We start from the raw sequence: 19593 nt of genomic DNA on the forward strand, positions 1-19593 counted from the left end.
CAAGATATACCGTCCTGTAGTCCCATCGGGGCTGAAAATCCCAGCAGATGAAGGCCAATTCTTGAAGTCAGCCAGCACAAAGTGACTTGTTTCAGCTGTTCCTGGGTAATTCTTTTTGAGGGCATGAAAGCAACTTTTCCCTAAACAGTTAAGAGGCATTTCAGAAGGGATTTATGGGGGAACAAGACTATTGACTATCTTGTTAAAGGTAATTTGTGTCCATAGAAGGACTATACATTATGTTCTGAATATAAAGTGCATTATCTTATATACATTATTTTTCCAATATAGTTCAGCAACATTAAGAGCTAAAGATTGTCCTCAAACTTTGTATGACAGCTCTTCTTTCCCAGAACATCAACAGGTTGGAGAAAGCTATATTCCTTGCTGTTCTCCCTGGTGCTGCCCCAAGTGTAGCAAGCTTACAACAAGGAGTAGCCAGCTTATACTAGCTTACCCCAGGAAAGCCCTTGGGGTACCAGTCTGCCGGACACCAAGCAGAGTTACATTGCAGCTGCACCGTAGTACTTTCTGTAAAAATGCAACCTGAAAAGCTGGAATTTAGATGTGACCTAGGAAGATTATGACAAGCTTTGCAACTGTAAACCACTTGACAGCAGTACACCCCTAGTAATTCTCTGGATGGCTGAAAGGGCAGCATTGGGTAAGTGGAAGCATCTCTCTTTTCACTCCATAAGCTCACATGCAATTCTTCATGTGTGGCTTAGGTATGGATGTGATAATTGGTTAACTGGAAGATTACTACTGGAAATAAGATAGGGACTGATGTTTCTCTAATGCCATTGATTTTTTTTTTTTTTTTAATAAACGTGTAGTATCATCTCTTGGGTTATTTTTATTTTGTTATTAAATTTATTATTAAATAACTGAAACAAATTTATTTATGCTGAAAATTTGGCTTTGGCTGTAACAGGCCATTTTCTACTCAGTATCAAGGAGGGCACTGACATTTTACTCAGTGAGAATGAATTTTATAGCACGTGTGCTAAACAAAGTTATTGCTCCATTTTAAAACTTATGTTTCGCTTAATAAATTTCCTTATTGCTGTGTGTCAAAGTCTGCTCTATGTCTATGATGTGTCTAAGGTGACAAGGAGTTGAAGTTCTGCTGTATTAGGTGCTATACCGAGCCCTATCATTATATTTATAACAATACGAATAAAAGTGGGGATTTAAGAAATCTAATATTGGGAAAAAAGTGCATGGAAAGTGTTTTTCCCAGTTATATGCAGATTGACACAAACCTACTGTAAAACAATGGTATGGTGGAGCCAACCAGAAAAGCAGGAAAATTGTCCCTTTGGAAAATGGTGAATTTTAACAAGGGGCATAAGGGAAAATGCTCTAGTTTTCATACAGCTTTGCTTTCCCTTAGGAAAATATTCACCATTCAACTGCCTTCAGAGAAATACAGAGAATTTTGTGAGTATTTTTTACATGCAGAAGGACACAAAGCCACAGGGTGCCCACTCCCATGCCCATCCCCACCACTAGCTTGGGTCCACAGCACCACTGACCCAGCACTGCCACACATGGCACCTGAGCAGTGGGGATGGAGTGTCTGCAAAGCATCCCAAGAAACAAAGCCAGCGATTGATCCCTGGTCAGCAGTGCCACTGAGAGAACACTTCCACAGGACTGGGGCAGAAAGCTGGGGCACTGTTGGTGCCCAGGTCCCCATTGCAACAGGCTGTGCGCATGTCCTGGGGATAGGACTAACCTGTCCAAAGGGGTTGTGTTTGCTTTGGTGCACCAGTCAGACCAACCTAAAACCTTCTAGGATGTCTTTCCAGTGGGTAGAGTGGTCTAGGGCACATGCAGACAGGTTTCCGGTTGAGACCATATCTTTGGAGGAGCAGCAAGTGGCAAATTAAGACATACAGTGTGCAATCATTTTTATGTGGTATAGTGTAACATGATAGAAGTCTAGAGTAATTGTATATCACATCATGTCAGCCACTTCCAAAATACATCCACAGCTCAGATACCTCTTACCAGTTCTTTACCATCTGCAACATCATGGCAGATTTCTCTACTTCCTGAAGCCATATTAGGAAAATTACATATGCTGCATATATCTGTCAGAAAAATAAAATAAAATATAAAATAAATAAAATAAGATAAAGAGTTTTTAAATATATAAAACAACTTCTCAAACTGTAATTTAAAATTAATCACTTCAACTTCAAAATTTTGTTTCAAATTGGGGTGAAAGTTTAATACTAGTCACAATATATCCTGGCTGACTATGACATTTTTCTATTAAAAATATACTTCAGTATAAAATTCAGAATGACTGTATTGTTATTATAAATAGTATGGTGTTTATTAATGTGTTAATTAATAAATTTTGATATATCTTTAAATAATAAATAAGCTGTCAGCACACTCTGGATTAAATCACCTAAAAACAAACAAACAAGCAAACAAAAAACAAACACTGAGCTGGAAAGGTTAGGAAGTTGAGTTCACCTCTCTTTTCCCTAGCAATTCTGTTTAAGCAGAATGATGAACAGGAAAGACCTTTTAAAGACTCCCATGACCTCTCTGTGCCTTACTGGGAGTTTAACACGCTGGAAAAGACAGATGACCTGAGCTGCAAACTGTTATAGATTTACAGAAGGATCAGAATTTTTTGAGACATCCTTAAAGTCATACCTCAATGTTAATTTTTAAAGAACAAAGCCAAGAAGAATCAGTACAAATTCAGAGACAGTTTAGTGCAACTGAAGCTGAGATATTGTGATGTGTGATTTAAAGAGCTCATAAAAGCAGACAGTTGGCTTTAGAATCTATGGAAAGCAATAAAACAGTTGAAAATTCTCCCAGTTGCAAGGCCTTTAGATTTCCTTATCTTAAATTCTTTGGTTAAAACCCTGGAGCAAATTGCAAAACGCATTATGGGAGTTTTGTCTTTCAGCCTAGAAGCTCCAGGGGCAGTTTCCCGGCCCCTCTCTCTGACCCCCTTCCGTGCATGGTGACTCCACCATAGGGGAGCTTGTCTTGGCTGCAGTGTCTAGACATTCCCAGCTACTATCCCTCCTGACAGTCTCATGCCAGTGGTAATTTAAAAATTGTTTGGGATAGGCTGTGCCTCATAGACACAGGGAGCCAATAATAACCCCCAGTTCAGTGACCCTGGTCGGAGCATCAAAAAGACAGTATAGGCAGCCTCAGTTCAGTACTGGGTCAGGAATCGTAACCTCCTCTGACCTTTCTTGTAGATTTAAAATTGTTTTGAGAAAGAGAAGAATAAAAAAGATACAACTCCAGGCAGTTCTGAAAAGTACTGCAGCTTCCTGTACTGTACACACATATACAAGTAACATGTTTAAACAGATGTACCTCTGGCTGACCTGAAAAATTAGGATTTAGATACTTTGTACATTTTAAATGGAGTGCACATTGCTTCTACTTACTTTGAAGTGAAAAGGCCATGTATGAAAGCATCATGTTCACTGTATTTAATAGCAAAGAGGAAAAAGAAGGGAAGCTAAGACTATTCAAAAAATGGAGAATGACCTAAGTAAAATCAATCAAAATAAATAAATGTAAAAATCCAAACCAAAACAAACAAAAAAGCAAAAACTCACTGCTTTATATGGATTTTTCAGGTGTATTACAGGAGACACTGTCTGTTGGATAAGCTGTGTACCAGATGAAAAAAGTTAACGCCAATATTACTAGACAAATTGCCTTGTAAGAGTAAAATGCATACAATTGTAGGCTGGTTGGTGTTCAAAGATTTTCTTTGTGTACAGAGTATTTGCAGTCACAACTAATAAAACCAAGTATACTAGCAATTTATTTGTGGTTTTGGTTTTTGAATTGCATAATGGTGACTAACATTTTCTTAAAACCTAGTTTATAGTGTTTACTTAGCAGAATTTTCATGCACTGTACCTGGAAAGTATGAAATGTACTTTGTGTGCTTCCAAAGGGTTGTGAAGTCTCAGGAAGAGTTTTACCAACTTATAGGAGAGTGGAGAGTGTTTCTCCTTTCTGGATTTTTATATAGGCTGGTATAGATCAGAAACACATTAGCTAGGAGAGGTAAGGGAAGAGTATCAAGTGACAAATTCTCAGTGAAACTTTAAAAGTACAGTGCAGGCAGATAAACTGCAAACTCCAGAAGAAATACGTACATATTTTAGAGGGCCAAGCTCTGTTTAACAAGACCAAGAAAGTTAATGTTATTGCTGCTTACAAAAGATAAATTTCTGTTACACAGCAATGCTCAACACTGACATGACATGGTAGCACCCTGAGACCTGTGCCATTCCCAGACACAGCATTCCCATTAAGGAGGCTTCATGATTGATTAGCTTCTGTAACTCTTCAGTGGGAAGTACTAATGGTACTCTTCCCACTGGCCAAGCACAGCTCCATCCTAGAGAGGCACTGGAAACCTCTGTGAGCTCTTGGCCATTTATTGGTAATCTATCAGGTGTTCTTGCTATGTCAAAGTTATTACTTAAGACTCTCCTCAAACACAGGCAGCTGTCTCTATACTTTCAGACAGTTGATTCTATTCAATTTATATTCTAAAACCATCTCCTAAATCTTTAGAGATACACATTTTTTTAATATTTTAATTTATTTTTTTATTGAAAGGCTACAGCCTGATCTAATCATAATGCAGTAGACAGGGTCATACAGTCACATCTATAATTTTCTAATCCAGTCCTGGCAAGGCTATGCTTTTCCAGCCTAAAGTATTATTAGAGGCATATTCCTCCCTGAACAGATTTTATTTAACTAGAGATATGTTTGTCAGTGTTCTCACTGTGTGAACTACTGGTTTGGAGTTAAGGTACGTTCTTTAAAAGACAACTCTGAAGTAAATTTCCTAACGACTTCCTATTCCCATAGACCAGGACAAGAGAGGGACTGCAACATTTAATGTCATCTCTGAGTGAGCTGAGTCACCATCTTTGCTTGCCAGAAGCCACTCATATTGCAAATGCTTTATTATTTTTATTTTTCTTCAGCCTTCTCAGGCAGCAGTATTTATTGTAGAAAAGGAACTGAAAGCAGCAGGCAATTCTCATGTCCTACCTTTGTTATTATACAAGCTGCCATGGGTCTGTATCTGCTCATATCTTAATGATGAAGAACTCACCCAGCACAGACCTTTGTTTTCTCTTTGTAACCAGCAATGACAATTTAAAACAATAGCTGTATGCTTTTTTCCACAGTTTGAAGTATCACAGCACTAGCCTGCTCTTCGATGTCAGAGTGTATACTCACTAGGGTGTACAATGTCAGTAAATGGAACCAAACATTGCCACTCAAAAAGACAGAATACAACAGAAAGCTCTGGTTCCCATGGATTCCTTGAAGCTGCTAATTATTAGATTAACTGAAATTACTCTTCTGGTAAGCACCCAATTATAAAGTCACATTGCCTGGGACAAGTACCATCAGAACAGCACTCCGCAGAACTTTTCCTTCACTCATGACTTGTAGATATTGCCATTCTTAAGTGGGAGTAAGCAGAGAAAATAACAGAATTATACAGATTAAAGGTGACCACTGAATCATGGCAAAGAGCTTGTAAAGGGCCTGTTGTTAGACTGCAGTCCATGGCATGGCCAGCACTTGCCCAGAAAAGGAACGAGAATCTGAAAAACATCAGTAAAAAGAGGAAAAACAGATTCATAAGACTCCAAATATGAGGCCATAGCACTGTGTGCTCAACCAAGGTTTCAAGGGGGCTGGGAAGCAATTATGACTAGCATCTGCAAATGCAAGAAATGTGATTCAGTGTAATAGAGCCAAGCAGGCACTGCTGTGCTGGGCCCCTGGCTGAGAGGCACATTCCTGCACAGGATTCATGAGCCTCACTCGTCACTGAAGGTCTCACTCAGGTTTCTCTGAATTCATATCTCCCATATTATGCTGCAAGTTTCCCTCCATGGCTACATAAGTAAATGACTGAAACAAGAATCCAATTAGTCTTTCAAGTTAATAAACAACAATAATAATAATAGGGGTAATACTAAGAGTAATGATGTCTCTGGTAACTACTGCACTACTGGTGCTAATAATTAGTTGCTGTAATTCTAATATTGTATTAGCAGTGTAAATAACTAAATCAGCATGAGAATATCCGGCAGGAAACCCAGGCAACCAAAAGAAAATAACTTCTAAAAGTTAACATCAAATTGATTAATTTTTAAGGCCTGAATTTCTTCTTCCCATGGGGGCTAAAATGGGAGAGAGAGAGAGGTTAGACCCAACTAGATGCTATTGTGTTTCTATGGCAACATTGTGCTTCAAGTAGCCTCTGCCATTACCTATGATTGGTAAAAACACTAGACAATGATTGCCAAGAGAAGTAGCAACACATAAATGCAGAAAATCCTTAAATCAAAGAAACACAAAGAAATAATAGATGGAAACAACCTGTTACATCAACTTGCTCATTCCCTGAGGCCCTGTGCAGTATTATTAACATTCTCAAGAACCTTGAAAAATCCTAAAATTTCTGTCCAAGATACTTGTGAAAACTTACTGCAGGGGAGAGCAATTTCTCAAGAAGTTATAAAAAAATCTTCCTAATCCACTTTCAGCAAGTCTTAGTGCACTGTACTGAATACACTTAAGCACCATGTATTCCAGCATTTGGAAAATGGGATGCATGAGAGAGGTTTCAGGTTATTACCTACCCTAGCACTAGTGCTTTTAACAAAGATAAGACCTCCTTCAGTGTCGGCCATATTCCACCGAATTCTCCCCCCAGGAACAGCTTTCTGTAAAAAGTATTTTGAAGATCCTACATTTGTTGCTGGCTAACCATTTAACCTGGTAGGTTTCCAGATGTCACACCGATGAGCTGCAGAATAAACTTCAGAGAGAAAGAAGACATTTTAGACAAGTATTTGTTTTAAAATTATAATTCCATGTCTGTTTTATTATTATTATTTATTTAATGGGAAGAAAAGGATTAGGCTATCTCAGAACTTGCAAGTCATGTACTTGTCCTTTGTTTAGCCAGGGTGTAGCACATTCTTAGAGCAAATGAAAGCCATGTCTGACAGCTTCTAACTACCCCAGAAGTATTGATGGAAGGTAGAGAAACCATATTAATTTGTAACAGGAAGCATAATGTGCAAGGTATCAGTTTGAATTTTTATTTTTCAGTACCATTTTACACAAAGAGAGGACTGGGGAAAAACAAACAAATAAACAAACAAAAAAAATCTTGGGGTCATGGTCTCCACTAAGCACATTTAAGCAAACAAGCAGAGATAAACATGAAATTTTATTGCCATAAATCCCATGATAGCACATGGTCTCTGTCACTATGTAAATCACATACTATATCATAGAATCATAGAATGGCTCAGGTTGGAAGGGACCCTAAAATCATCTTACTCCAACCACCCTGCCATAGACAGGGACACCACGCACTAGATCAGGCTGGCCAAGGCCCCATCCAGCCTGGCCTTGAACACCTCCAGGGATAAGGCATCCATAACCTCTCTGAGCAACCTGTTCCAGTACCTCACAACCTTTACAGTGAAGAATTTCCTCCTAATGTCTGTCTAGTCTAAATCTATCCTCTTTAAGTCCATTCCCCCTTGTCCTATCATTATCTACCGAAATAAAGACTCCTCCACCTTTTTTATAAGACTCCTTTAAGTATTGAAAGGCTGCAATGAGGTCACCCCAGAGCCTTCTCTTCTCCAGGGTGAACAGCCCCAGCTCTCTCAGCCTTTCTTCATAGTAGAGGTGCTCCAGCTCTCTAATCACCTTTTTAGCCCTCCTCTGGACTCGCTCTAACAAGTCCACATCTTTCTTGTGCTTGGGGCCCTAAACCTGGACACAGTACTCCAGGTGGGGCCTCACAGGGGCATGTATATCCCAGGCCATCAGAATATAACACAGAAGATATAGTTGGTTTCAGAACCCATACAATTTTGTCTCACTCATGGTACAAGATTCAGGCTTCCCAGCATCTCAGAGAATTCAGCAACAGTAATTAATGGGTTGTTTCTAAGCAACACAGTGTTTATGTTGGAAGAGATTGCCATAGTTGGACTGCTTTTACAAGAGGTCAAATGTATCTGATGAAATGAAAATTTCCCACTTCATCAGGGGGATGCTTTCTCTGTTCAAAGGTGGCTCTTTCCTCTCCATCTCAACCTACTTTCTTTCCGAGGATGTTTTTTGGCATGGTTCCTCCATGGCATGTGCTTGATGAATAAGATCCCAGGTAAACATTTAAAGCTTGTGTGATTTTGGAGATTTTTGGTATACCTGAGAGCTTGCTTGGATGTGTCACAATACTCCAAATCTCTCTCATGGTCATATAAAAAAAAAAAAAAAGCAAAGTGAGACATGCAAAATGTTCACAATCAACCATGTCTAACAAACAAAGATAACTTCAGCTATTAAAGTGATTTTTACGTTTTGACCTTCTGGGGCAAATATGAAAATCTGACAAGCTCTTTGCATTGCCTACCATTGCTATGTATTTCAGTTTCTGTCTGCCATGTATTTGAACAAGATCCAATATGTCCATTTATTACCTTAAATAGAATGTGTGTGTGTGAGAGAGAGAGAGAGGGAGGGAGATCAGGGCACTATTTGAAAAGCCAATCAATTATTAAATAATACTGAATAAGAACCAGACCATCATTGTCAATGATTTGAAACAGCTGGCAAGAAAAGAAGAATTTCCTTGAATCTACCACAGAGAATTATAATAGGGATTGTATCTGTATAAGAGATCACTGCACTGATTCCATGACAGACTTATATTTTGTCCCATGACCCACAAGCTGCAAGAAGAGAGACAAGAGAAGATGACAAATAGGAAATAAGGGGAAAAAAACTGAATTAAAAAACAACAGCAGCATTTTTCTGCTCGTCTTTCAGCTTTATTGCTTTTGTTAGTTGTGATTTTTGTTATAAAAATGCAGTCATCAAATAGCTTTGATTAGGCAACATGCTGATACTAACTTGGAATTTTATAACAATATCTGGTGGAGATTACTCTGATAAATTCAGTTTTCTATATTCAGAATTGTCTTGTTACACAGGAAGCCATAGGAAATGCCCTCATCTTGTGGGTGCCAAAGTATCTCAGTGTACCGGACTGTGCAAAAGCACATTGATTCCATTCTAAGGAAAAATTAAAAATAAAATAAAATAAAAATCATTCAAGCAGTATAAGACTGAAGAATTTTACCTATTTTTGTTCTAATTAAGGCAAAGCATTTGAAGGCATGGTGAGCCTGTGCCCTTTTACCTTGAGTTATTTAGACCTAGGAGGCCAAATCCTGCTCTTGGATAAAACTATGTTGCTCCAGAGTAATTCGCTAAAGCCTATGGGATTAATGTATGTTTGCTTAGGTTAAGGGAAGATATGTCTCCTGCATAGGTATTATATGCTGTCTTTATACAGAGCTATGACCCTAAGCATGATTTCATCGTTGGCACATATATATCCTAAATGAGGGTCTACCTTTATCATGGCATCAAGTTATTACTGTGCTACACAGTTACCCAGGTAGCCACACTTGCAATGTCTGTAGCTGTATATCTACAGCAGTAGATGTCACTGAACACTTGTGAACTGGCTGCATATTGGCAATATGAGGTAGGAGGAAGACAATGTCTCTTTGCCCTGCTTATCTGCTTCTCCCAGATGCTCCCTGTCTGTGAGAGCTCAGTGATGTGCCAGGACAGTGCAATACTCACTTCATTTTCCAGTGGTCTGCCCCTCATCAGTCACAGTTAGGCTGCCTAGGTGCATCCCATTTCCTTCTAGCCCTAGTGGGGCTGGCAAGAAGCCACTCTTCTACACAGAAAACTTCCAGGAGAACAGCTCTTCTATAACTGTTAATCCAAGCTATTAATTCCATCGACAATTTCTACTTGGAATAATGCTCCAGGAATAATTCTCAGCCTCTGACACAGAAGTGCTGGGATCTCTGCAAATAGTTTGCTTTTCTTGAAACCACCCTTGGCCTCTTAAGAAAAGAAAATAAGATACCTCATCCCATATTTTTATTTCCATATTTTATCCCATCTTCTGGTCTTTCCAACAGTAGGACATCGATCAGGTTTATATTCAGGACTGACTCCTCTTCTGGTAAACAAACATGAACTTTGAAGCCAGACCAGACTGGGATCTCATTACCAGGCCAGTTGCATTCCTAGTGGAAACAAGTCTTATTTTATTTACAGATAAAAAATAAAGAAGTAGTATTGCCTATTATCCCAAGGGCATTGTTTACATTAATTTAGCAACTGCTTCCAAGGAGCTACAGAGTTCAAGAGCATTGCTAAACAGTGACAGCCCATTCTGGATTGAGTTACTGACAGAATTACAGCTGACACTAAGAACTGCTTGAAATGTCTTGAGGGGAACTGCAGACAATGGGCTGCATTATTAGCAGAAGAAAGGTAAAGTTACAGGGGATACTTGAGACCAAGAAAGGCAGAGTCAATGAGTCTGCCACAAGCATTGGCTATGGCTATATTATCAGCTAGCAGAGATCCCAGACCCAGACCAAGGAAAGGAGGAGTTAAAAAGGAAATTCTAGTAAGCCAATTTGCTGAAACTTCAGCAATTTTTATTCTTTCTTCTCCCAAGATGGAGCCCCACATTGGATCATCAGACATATTATTTGCATAATGTGTTGTGGTTTTTTTTTTTTTTCTATCAATACCTTCCTTTTGCATAAAGAAATTTCCATTGCAAAGAATCTCTCCATTCTGAAGCTGAACATCTTTCCCCAAAATCTGAGACACTGTGTAGTCTCAAAAATCTTATACTAGTCCTGTCAAGAGTGAGCTAGCAGAAGGTATAAATGAATGGTCTCATTCAAAAATGTAGAAGCCTAAGAGTCCTGGAAAAGTACATCTGGCTACATGAAGATTTGATCAGTCAGAGTCATGCCCACATAACCTCCATCTCAGCACAGACTCACGGCTGTAAGAACACAAGTCCAAGAACACATGTGTGAAATTAGAGCAGTAGCTTTCTAATGAGCAGATAGCCCTATCTAAGTCCACAGATCTGAAATGATATCATAACACTTTTACAAATTTCTATCCTTGGAGAAGCTTCCATTAGAGTGGCATACATGACATAGTGGACCAGGTCTAGTAAATATCTATAAATCTGTAGGTAAATGAGTTCAAAGGGTCAAGTTTTTATACGGAAATTCTACCTGTAATTGATTCTCATTTTTGCTAGTAACTTACTGACAGTATCTAATTATCAACCTATAGATACGCCCACCCACCAATTAAAGCTAACACCAAGCCTTCATGTGTGGCTTGAAACTGGTCTACAGCTTTTTCCATTCGCTGAACATTCTTATGTTCACTATGTGAGGCACCGAACAAAGAAATATTATCAAAAGTGAATAAAGGGATTTATCTTACATGTCCTCTAGGCTTTTGTTCAAGGAGGGAAAAAAGGACAGGGGAAGACAGGACAGAGAGAATTTCAGGGTACCCAATTATTTAGAAGAAAGATCTGTTAACCAGGATATGAACAGCCTGGCTATCATTAGAAGTGCTGCCATAGGAATTACCTTGTCATATGGACTGCATTTGTAGAAGTAAACATATGAACTATAATACATAGTTCTTGGTTCAATTTTCAGTGTAGTCAATGGGTTAGATACGGTTTAAATGCATCTCTGCCCAAATATTTTAACACACATGGACAGTCACAAGAGGCATAGACTTCAAATCATAAAATGACTGTTTGGACAAGCTTTGGAGCAGCAACAATGCTTTATCAAAATATAAACAAAAAAAAAACTTCTTAGACTGCATTTTCAGTTCTGTTTTTCCCTCACACAGAATGAGAATTTGCCTCATACTACAGTATGAGCAGAGACTTCCCCACCATAATCAGGAAGTAGTTAGGGAATGCATAGTCATCAGACATAGAGCTACTTCCAGTGACATATTGTCCAGATCATGCTATAGCCTTATAGTGATTAAATCACACCCAAGCATTCTCCCTAGTTAGGCACATGAGGAATGTTACCTGGACATTCCGAAAGCATGTCAGAGTTAAAAAGCAGAGGGTGTGAGTATCACAACAGCAGGACGGCAGGCCCCTTCATGCTTGGGCAGCACCTGGGGTTGGTTGGCAGCTAACAAGGTCTGAGCACTCCAAGGTCAGACAGTACTGAAGCAGGTTTCACTAGGAGTTCATTGTAAGCTTCTTAGGTCTGAGTTCATCGCTGCTCCCACAAGCCTGTCATGCTTCATTGTGGAGCAGCGCAGGACTGGAGGGCTGCTGACACTTCTTGTGCTGAGAAAGGTGGAGGAGCCATGCCAAAGCCATACTTCTTTTAAGTCCATCTGCCATAAGAACATTCATTCTCCTTTTGAGTTAATGTGCAATGAACAGCTAAATGAGCAAAAACATTTCTAATAAGGGAGCTCCAAAATACATAGAAGTGAACTTCCATGATCATATGTTATAAGCTTTTGCACCAGATTTCTTGACTTGAGCTCTATAAGAAAGAACATTTTAAAGCACCACAGAAACTGTCTGACCACTCCCTGGTAAGCAGCATAGCTTGAATTCCAAGTACTAGTAACCAATAGTGCAAAAGATGGAAAAGCATTTCAGTTATTCTGTAAAAAAACACAATACCTCCATGGTATTTCACAGGTAGAAAATTAGAATAAATTTGTCAAATAGCTATTTGCTGCAAATTATTCTCTAGAGTTTTCATATTAACTAAAAAAATCAGGCACATAATGAAAAAAGAAGAAGAAATGAAAATGTTTAGTTCAGATTCTGATACCAAAGTTTATTTATCATGGGGATACTTCACAATTTGCCCATTTCAGTGGGTGTCATGAAATTCCTTTCCAAGACAGGTGTGATATTTTCTTGGCAAGTATTAAATGAAGGCAGCAATATGTTATCAATAGTGTTGAATGAATCTCTTGTCAGTAATTAGCTATTAAAGCATAAAAGTCTTGTGCTGTGCTAGTGGTAGAGGTTTATTGCATTGTGGGTAGGGACAGTGGTCAGATTTTTCCCATTTCACACATACATGTAGCTCTTCGCTAGATATACCTGCACTTGACCATTTTGTGTAGCTCTATATGAAATTTAGTCAGATGAGTTTCTTTTACTGCCCCCATGTCATGACAGTTCTCAGCCTCTTGAGTAAATCTACAGAGAGCAATAAAGCCCAATTGTCCAACCAAGCTCAGCAATTGTGTCAAATCACTATCAGGGGGTTCAAAATTATTTTTCATTCAGTGTTCATTATGAGTAGCTATGCTCTACTTTAAAATTCTTCTCTACTGCAAATATGCACCGATACTATTCTAGTATTGCTCAAGAATTACGAGCAGAAGACAAAAAATGCCTAAACGATAATTCTGCTGCATACTTCAGCTGGGGCTTGAGATACAAACATTTGCAAGAATTAGCAACCTGACAGAAGTAAGCACATGTCCTACAGCACCTCTCAGCAGAGAGAGAGAGCAATAGCAGGTAATGTGATCACATTATAAATTACTTAATTTTTTGCTTAACTGACCTGAGAAGGAAGACATTAAAAAGTCTTAAAATTGCAACTTTTTTCTTTTCCATTAGAGAATATTTCCAAAATAAAATGCAGAGATGGAGCTAAAGATTGAATTCCAGAGGTCAAAATCAGCCTAAGAAACAAATAGCAAACTGTCTGCTGTGTCTGTATTACTCTGTAACATAGGCCTGTCATCCTACATCTTCTTACAGTAAACCACAGAATAATAAATTTGCACTAATAACCTTAAGTGTTCAATTTCCACCTACGTAAAACATGATGCTCATAGCTAATGCTGCTAGCTTCTTTTAACTTCTTGGCCCTGAACCTCTACCTGTAACAGAAGAAAGATCAAGGTCAAATAGAGCATGCTAAGGATAGATAAGGCTGAAAGAATTTCCAAATCCATGCAGTTTGCTCCAAGTCTGATTTGTCTCCTCACTGAAATGTCTCTGTTAAGTGTCTTCCATATTAAAGTTCTAGTTCCTGTGTACTGTGGCTTCAGCTACTTCACCAGTACCTCAGCCTTATCCATCAGATGTACAGATAGCATTGTTTTTCACACAGGTTTTATGAACTCACTCTGTGGTATCTGAAATTCAGGGGTTGTGCTTCTGCAGATGGACACAAGTGAATGCAAACACTTTCTATTTTGAACAATATTACTGAGGTGTCTTTTATTCTGAAACTTCACAGTCCTGGTTGTTCTGTAGTATGTTCTTTGTTACTGTAATCATTGCAAATACCCCAAAGTACACAAGAGACAAGTAAAAGCGGCTCTGTCCAAGGTGTGTCACCAACCCGTAATACCTTCCCAGACAGCCAGAAGCCATGCTCAGGAGTAGCCCTTCCTATTAGTGCACTGCACTTGTACTTCCTATAGCTGCTGGGCATGAGACCCATCCTGTTCAGTGGCACATGAGGGAGTCTCAGGTGTCCTCACTTAGAGCTGGTGACACAGGCTTCTAGTAGTCTTTCCTGGGAACCTCAGGTTTATTTTAATTTCTTGTTGGAGCCCATGCAAAATATGGGCCAATTTCCTTCTGTTTCCTGCACTAAACACTTGTAGGAGATAGCAATTGGAAGAGTTTGTCCAGCTGACACCTGACTGCACCTGCTGCAGCCTCTGGGAACTGAATTAGGTTGCAAATGTGGGTTTTCTGCTGTTGGTATGGTACAAACACAAAGGCATAGGGGTGACTGGCATAACTACTCTGTTGGCCTCATCTGCCAGGATCCATGAACAATCAAAAAGCTGCACTTTCAGACATTCAGACTACACTCAGAAAGTCCATCCTCATCCACTACAGCAGGGAATAAAATAGCCAGCAGCCACTAAACCGTTATCCTCCATATTGCTGAAACCCCAGCCTTTCATGAAGTGGGAGTAGGGCTCCTCCCTTCAGAAACACTTCCTCCACAGTTGCACTTCATTTGCACCAACATTTCTCTTTGCAGATCACCACCCCTCCACTTGATTCCTCCCCACTCTCTCTTCTCTCCTGCCTTTTTCTTCCTGGGCTTCCCACAATAGGACTCATCCTTGACAGGACTCTGCAGGAAGGCAAGAAGGATCCCCTCCTCCCCTCCATTAGCAATGGGAGATCATTCCTCACATATTTTATTCCACATTATTTTGACATTCTTAAGTTAAAACAAGATCGTTTGGCGCTTGGGCCAGCAGAGCAACATCTCCCTTTGATTCCAGGTCACTGCACAGCTCCTGCTGCGCTGCCTCACAGTTTGCATTCAGTAGCTGTGTTGGGAGTGTATTGTAAACAACTTTGATTTCAGGCAACACATGATATGGAAGGGTCCTTTGTGGAAGTCATGCACAGCAATGAAAATCAAAGAGAAAGAACAAAACAACAACAAAAAATCTGTGAACCACACAGAGTAAAAGGCTGTTGAGAATGACTTTATATTTCTGCAATAAAACAAAGAAAAAGCCTCAGAATATTTTGCTTTGCTGAAACCTCCCAGGTCTAATACTGTTGCCTTACCCATCCTAGCACTGTCCACCTGGAATATTTTAATACACAAAGAGTAGTGAAACAGCTACTGGTGTGAACTCATACATGTCATATCAGTTACAAAACTCTGTGAATGATACTGTATTTTCCCTCTGCCATCAGTAATTCAAAGTAGAATTTGACATTCTTATACAGAGATCATGTTCTGGATATTCAACAAGTTTTAGAATTGTCCAAAACATTTGTGAGAGCTGCAAAGCACCATGTGTTTCAGCTCTGGCAGGACAGACAGAGGCTTCTCTGCAGAAACACAGGTTATGTTTATGCAAGGTTTTGGCAGCTGTGCTCAAGTTTGGGCATAAGTCTGGAGGGCCCCTGGGGGAGCAGCATGAGAGTTTATTCAAGGTCTCCCTCAGCCTTCCTGCCAGACTGCAGGGCAACATGAGCAGTGAGAAGAAAAGAGTTCAAGACCTAAGCTACCACGGCCACCGAAGGAATGTGTAGTGGGGACGTGTCTTGGAAAACACTCAGAGGCCCACAATAGTGCAAAACAGGCACAGAAGTTGGTATCCTAACCTGTAGTTTCTTATTTGAAGGCACCTCCCTGAAACAGCCATTGATGCTGAAGAGCAGCCACCAATGATCTCTCCCCTTCTCTCCTTGTTGCTGGAAGGCAGCAGGTCCTGGTCTATCTGTTATAGAGCCCCTGAACTGCACAATTCCTGTGCTGCTCCACTACCCCAACCACCAGCCCTCCCTGGGAGAGCTTTTTATTTTCAGGTGAGGGGGGTGAAGGAGGGAGGTTAGATGAGAAGGTATATTATTCCATCTATTTATTTATATACAGCTATGTGACAACTTGCTGAGATCAATTTCTCATTTACTGGGATGACCTACCTACTAATTTTGTAAGTCTCATTGAAGTGAGTAGGGCTGGCCACTGCAAACCTGTGCTGCTATTGTGGTGTAGACTACCCCCTACCACATCAGGGGAAAATCTTCCCAATTTAGCACACATGTTCTGGCAGGACATCTGATCCAAATTAGAATAGGCCTTTTTGGGGTTCCCTTGCTCAGCACTGAATTCCAGCTGTGGTAAGCCACTAACAACGTTACACCTAGTTTCTAATTTGGATGTATTTTACATTTCAATATATTATGTCTGAATGTTGAAAATTTCTACAAGTGGATTTGTTCCTATTCCATCAGTCCACCTGCAGTGCAGTCAGCCTACAGAAAGACAAGGTCGGATATAAACTGTCTCCTTTCCTGCCAAGGCATATAGAAACTGAAGACATGTTGAGTGGAGGGAAGACATACAGAGGAGAGCTGACCACAGACACTGTGCCTGTCTCTCCCAGCAGTCAGACAAGACCCTTCAATGATGCTTCTTAACAAGAGTTGTTGGTTTTTGTTGTTGTTTTTGTCAAAAAGTATCAAAAATTTCTATTCTGATGAGCCTTGTTTTTTCTCTCAATTTTTTCAACTGCAAGGAAATCTTCTATAGAAAAGATTGAATTTTAAAATTTTATTTTCAATGTTTTATAGCACCTGCTTCATTTTTATTTCATTTGCATTTTTTAACATATTTCGTGGCATGGTCTCACTGCCCACCAGCACCAACCCTCCTGAAAACACAGCTGATGTAGGCAGGTAGGTCTTTCGTGCAACCCTAAGGACAAAATCAACAGAAACTTTTCTCACTTCCTGCACCTCCAATCCACAAAGTTCTTAAGTCAAAATCTCTGCAGCTTGTGCTAACCCTTTGAATTGCAAAAGGCTGAAAGCACTAAGGAAGTGCATGGCTTGGCTGATTTATGGTGCAAACTGATTGCTCATGTGACTTCAAGTAATTTCTGCTTACCAGTTTCAGAACTTGTCTTGGATGGCAATTAGTCTTAACAAAAGAAAACAATGACCTTCAAAGGAACAACAACCTGATATTAATTGTACCATACTTACCTAAATTAGCATGTTTTCCTTCCAGGTGCTCCCTATACCCTCATTTAGTAGGAAGTAGGAACGTGGTATTCCAAACAACAAAAATATCTGCTGAGCTGAATCTTTCCCCATCCACAGCAAAGAGCTCTACTCTACCTCTGGAGTAGTTTATCTGGAGCTGAACTACTGATAGTTATACTGACAGTAAATTTAGAGTCCTCCTGTCCTAGAACCTTCCTTGTCTCACTTGGCATAAGGGTGGATTCACATACTACTGCTATAAATGTGTAATAACAGTGCAACAGCTTCTGTCTTCAGAGTATGCTATTGCCCTGGAGGATGTTCACCTGCAGATGAAGTAACATGCAGCTAGTGATTCTGGAAAAGATTCAAGAAAGTAAATCCTACACCAATGACTAGGGCTTTTGTATATTTTTTTTATTATTATTATTTTTAATGGTTGTCACAGCCTAAAAGTTCATCTACAAATATAACATGCAAGAAGGAAGCAAGTGTAAACCGCATTCCTAAGGATTGTTTCCACAATAGCCAGGGAAAAAAAAGGATAGTCTTATCAGGCTTCTGAGGCTCAGTCTGACACTTACCATTGCATCAGCACAGCAACCTTCCTGGGCAAAAGCTGGGTTAGGATTACCAGCAATCTCTGAAATAGAATGAACAAGTGTCATCCAAAAACATCAAGTTTAATTTTTAAGAGTTCAGAGAAGTTTGTTTAAAAATATCCTTGCAGACTTAGAAGTAGACGCCATCTTTACCAGATCTCAAGCTAACCGAAAAGGAACATTTCCAGCTTGAGAACTTGACTGAGAACTGTAGCTCAGCATTCTGCTATAGTGGCTGGGTGTGTGCATGACATCTAGTCTTTTTGGTCTCTAGACTACCACAACTTATAATAGCTGCAGCAGTGCTCTGTACAAGGAGTGGATGCTCTCCTTCTCTACTAAGCTACCCCCACAAAGCTAGCACAAAAACCCTGGACCTGCTGACCAAGAAGGTGCAAGGAGCACAGGTGCTGCCTATTCCCACAGATAACCTTTTCCACCAAACTGCTAAGTGGAGAAAGTGCCAAGCTACAAAATTATCTTCTTCAAGTTTGCAGGATAAATACAAATACTTAAGCTTATATGCTGATGCAGAAGAACTTCAGAGTGTAAGATGACTCTCTGGGTCAGAGAGACACCCTCTTGGACTTCAATTTCTGCAGCTGGCAGAAATTGCAGTGCGAGAGGTTAGGCATGAGACATACATGCTGGACAAGGGCCCTGGTGAGGACAGGCAGCAAACTTAACAGGGTAATGCTTCTTCCAGGTCTGGCAGACAGCATCATAACTTGGTCAAGAAGCTACTCTTCTCTACCAACCCTTTCAACAGCCAAAATCTCATTCATTAGAAGTATGTATATTTCATTTCTTAAAACACTAAAACTTAATTTTCCTCTACAGATACTTAGAGCGGTACTTATTTGCATAAAGAATATTAGGATAGTAGATTCTTTTGTGCATTTTTGTTTGTTTGTTTTTAAATGAAAGGCAGGGGCACCACCTAATGGTGAGTTAGAACCCTTGGCTTTTTCTTGTTGCAGTTGGCTAGATACTATATCAACACTGAAACTACAGATAGCAGAGACTTTCTGATAAAATAGGAAGTATAGAAAGTTTTACTGTTCAGCTGAGATTGAAATGTCAATTACTAACCATGAACATCAGCATTACTAACCATGAACATCCTTAGAAGATGGCCAAACAAGAAACACCACTGTTGTTACTAATTAGCCAAAGATTAAAAAAAAAATAAAAAATAAAAAATAAAAAAAAATTCCATGAATATCATACTTACCTAAAGGCTGGTACAGGCAAAAAAGAACTGTTACAAATTAAAAAAAAAAAAAAAAAAAAAAAAAAAAGTCAAACTGCCATGAGGTTGGACAATTGAAAGCGATTTGTCAGTAAATCTGGCAACTGTTTAATATTTTAATTCAAGTGTAATTATGTTGTTTATATTCTGTCCTATGTTTATGTTATATCATATGTTTTTTAGAATCTACAAAAACCATATACTTGAAAAAAACAATATCCCAACAATACATGCCAGCCATAACAATTTTA

General features: G+C 39.4%; 1 long non-coding RNA gene across 1 annotated transcript; it reads right to left on the reverse strand.

Moving 5' to 3' along the window:
- Positions 1-5589: 5589 nt before the first annotated feature.
- On the reverse strand, positions 5590-10034 carry LOC118175532. Its single transcript, XR_004755010.1, has 3 exons — positions 9910-10034; positions 8492-8558; positions 5590-5645 (listed from the first exon to the last, which is right to left on the reverse strand). It is a non-coding gene; the product is annotated as an uncharacterized LOC118175532 (long non-coding RNA).
- Between the last annotated feature and the right edge of the window lie 9559 nt (positions 10035-19593).

Source organism: Oxyura jamaicensis, chromosome 17 (assembly GCF_011077185.1).
Source record: "Oxyura jamaicensis isolate SHBP4307 breed ruddy duck chromosome 17, BPBGC_Ojam_1.0, whole genome shotgun sequence".
Lineage (NCBI taxonomy): Eukaryota > Metazoa > Chordata > Aves > Anseriformes > Anatidae > Oxyura > Oxyura jamaicensis.